Here is a 3,475-nt window from a genome sequence, read left to right as displayed (position 1 = left end):
GATTTTCAATAGATTGCAGCGAGGGAGCTGCTCTGCTACTTAGAAAACCCTGACCCAGAAGCAGGTCTCTACGAATGGTTTACAACCAGGGGCTGATGGGGGCCAGCCAGCCAGGGGGAGAGGCCACAGGAGGTTGGCTGTGGGAGTGCACTGACCACCAGCGGGCAACTCCTGCACTGAGTGTCTGCCCCCCGTAGTCAGTGCATGTCACAGCGATTGGTTGACGGGTTGTTCTGGTGGTTTGGTCGTTCGGTCGTAACGGTCACTTAGGCTTGTATATATAGATAGATGTTTCAGCACATCTGTCTGTGATAAATTGATGCATTATCTCCCCAACAAGGATCAATCTGCCTCAGGGACCAGACAGGCTTAGGACTGATTTAGGGAAGAAAAAGAGGCAAATATTAAATCCATCAAATGGGGCCCCTGATAGAAGGGAAGCCAGCCAGAGGGAACTAGTTGGCGCCAGTCCTCCTGAAGGGTATTCCTTTCCCACTGAACTCTGTAGGCGATTTTTAAAAACAGATCTACAAAAATTGACAGAAATTTGACAACCTAATGGTTGACAAGAAAGAAAATATTTCAAATTCAATAAAAACAGAAACAGAGGAAACACTTTGTTTTTATGTGATGTCCTAAAGCAACCAACTCTGAAAGCCTTTTACTAAGAAGAGACAAAAAATTATCAAAATAAAAGCAGATGTAAGCCATTTCACAGTGAAACTCTCCGTTTTCCCTAGTGTATTCATGACCTTCCTAAGCAAGAATCAAAAACATTTGGTCCATGAGGAAATTTGTCCTCCAGCAACCTGGGTTCACCCTCCGAGCTTAGAGTAGAGCTGGAACAGTGAGGAGATATTTTGAACCAACTCTGATTTATACCCTTTGAGTTATACATCAGTGAAGTGTTTTTGTTCCCTGTGCCATTAAGAACCAGGTTAGCTGATGGGCACTGTGGCCACTAGAACTAATGGGGCCCTGTATTTTTAAAAATATTGAAAAATAAAAGGATGTGGATGTTGAACGGCCATTGGCTTTTAAGATTAGTTATAATTTAGAAATTATAGTGGGTACATTTTCTTGTTTTTAGACAAAACTCTTTAAGATAAGATTTATCAAGCAGCAAGTACTGGAATAAACATTTTTATAATCTCCTACCCATGTTTTTCCATTTTAAAAATAAATTTATTATTTTCAGTCACACAATATTTTTTTCCATATGGTTTAGAAATTCAGTCAAGGCTATGATTTTTAAAATCTGATCCAGGAAGTCCTTGAAGCACCCTCCCTTGTGTTTGCCACCTGCTGGAGCCACAGGACATAAGTCAGATGCCCAAGTGCACAATCATGGCAAACCACATTAACAGGAAAACCACTCAATGAACCCAACTTCACATGAAAACTGTAATTTCAGCCCGGCTGGCATGGCTCAGTGGTTGAGTGTTGACCTATGAGGAGGTCATGGTTGGATTCCCAGTCAGGGCATATGCCCAGGTTTTGGGCTCAATCCCCAGGGTGGGGCATGCAGGAGGCAGCCAATCAATGATTCTCTCTCATCATTGATGTTTCTATCTCTCTCCCTCTCCCTTTCTCTGTGAAATCAATAATAATAATAATAATAATAATAATAATAATAATAATAATAAACTAACTTTAAAGGGAATGGGTCCTATGGAGCATCTTCTTCCAAACAAAGGTATTTTTGCTTTTCCCTGGTGCGAGTCAGTCCTGCCCATCTGTTCTGGGGCACAGAAGCCATTTATCTCCATCCGCCTTCTCTCGCACCTAAGTGCGTGCTACCACCCCCTGAAAGAGTCTATGGACATGGACCTGAGACCTCTGGGGCCCCAGAACTACCTTCTCGGTTGTGAACTAAAGGCCGACAAAGATGATCACTTTAAGGTGGATAATGATGAAAATGAACACTAATTATCTTTACGAACGTTCGGGGCTGGTGCAAAGGATGAACTGCACATTGCTGAAGCAGAGGCAATGAAGCAGGCAGTCCAGTTAAAGGAACACTGGCAACTTTGAAAATGTCTGTACAGCCCATGGTGTCCCTTGGTGGCTCTGAAATAAAACCACCTGCGGTCTTGCGGTTGAGGTGTGGTTCAGGGCCTGTGCATATTAGTGGACAGCACTTAGTTGCTGTGGAGGAAGATGCAGAGTCAGAAGGTGGCAAGGAGGAGGATGTGAAACTCCTAAGTATGTCTGGAAAGCGGTCGGCCCCTGGAGGTGGTAGCAAGGTTCCACAGAAAAAAATAAAACTTGCTGCTGCTGTTTAGGAGGAGGAGGAGGAGGAGGAGGAGGAGGAAGAGGAGGAGGAGGAGGAGGAGAAGGGGAGGAGGAGGAGGAGGAAGAGGAGGAGGAGAGGGGGAAGAGGAGAGGAGAAGGAGAAGGAGGAGGAGGAGGAGGAAGAGGAGGGGGAGGAGGAGGAGAAGGAGGGGAGGAGGAGGAGGAGGAGGAGGAGGAGGAGGGGGAGGGGGAGGGGAAGGAGGAGGATTTCAATGATGAGGAAACCTAAGAAAAAGCTCCAGTAAAGAAATCCATAGGAGATACTCCAGCCAAAAAATGCGCAAAAATCAAACCAGAATGGAAAAGACTCAAAACCATCAACACCAAGATCAAAAGGTCAAGAATCCTTAAAAAATAAAAAAATAAAAACAGGAAAAAACTTCTAAAATACCAAAAGGACCTAGTTCTGTAGAAGACATTAAAGCAAAAATGCAAGCAAGTATAGAAAAGGGCAGTTCTCTTCCCACAGTGGAAGCCAAGTTCATTAATTATGTGAAGAATTGCTTCCGGATGACTGACGTGGAGGCTATTCAAGATCTCTGGCAGTGGAGGAAGTCTCTTTAAGAAAAGAGCTTAAACAGTTCGTTAAATTTTTCTGTCTTATTTCATTTCTATAACAGTTGACATCTGGCTGTCCTTTTTGTAATGCAGAGTGAGAACTTTCCCTACTGTGCCTGATAAATGTTGGCCAGGTTCTATTGCCAAGAATGTGTTGTCCAAAAATGCCTGTTTATTTTTTAAAGATGGAACTCCACCCTTTGCTTCATTTTACGTATGTATGGAATGTTATGATAGGGCATAGTAATAGTGGTGGTCAGACAGATGGGAATGGTGGGGAGACAAAAATATACATGTGACATAAAACTCAGTATTTTAGCCGAAACCGGTTTGGCTCAGTGGATAGAGCGTTGGCCTGCGGACTGAAGGGTCCCAGGTTCGATTCCGGTCAAGGGCATGTACCTTGGTTGCGGGCACATCCCCAGTGGGGGGTGTGCAGGAGGCGGCTGATCGATGTTTCTCTCTCATCGATGTTTCTAACTCTCTATCCCTCTCCCTTCCTCTCTGTAAAAAATCAATAAAATATATTTAAAAAACAAAACAAAACAAAACAAAAAAACTCAGTATTTTAACCAAGTAGCACTGTTTCCATTTAAAATATATATATATATTGTTTGATCTT

The 3,475-nt window shown here is 43.3% G+C and overlaps 1 pseudogene across 1 annotated transcript; it reads left to right on the top strand.

Moving 5' to 3' along the window:
- Positions 1-1,662: 1,662 nt before the first annotated feature.
- On the top strand, positions 1,663-2,859 carry LOC308251652 (nucleophosmin-like; annotated as a pseudogene). Its single transcript has 2 exons — positions 1,663-2,279; positions 2,465-2,859. The product of its transcript is annotated as a nucleophosmin-like (transcript).
- The last annotated feature ends 616 nt before the right edge of the window (positions 2,860-3,475 follow it).

Source organism: Plecotus auritus (genome assembly GCF_963455305.1).
Source record: "Plecotus auritus genome assembly, chromosome: 6".
NCBI lineage: Eukaryota > Metazoa > Chordata > Mammalia > Chiroptera > Vespertilionidae > Plecotus > Plecotus auritus.
This window is presented reverse-complemented; position numbering and strand designations above follow the sequence as displayed.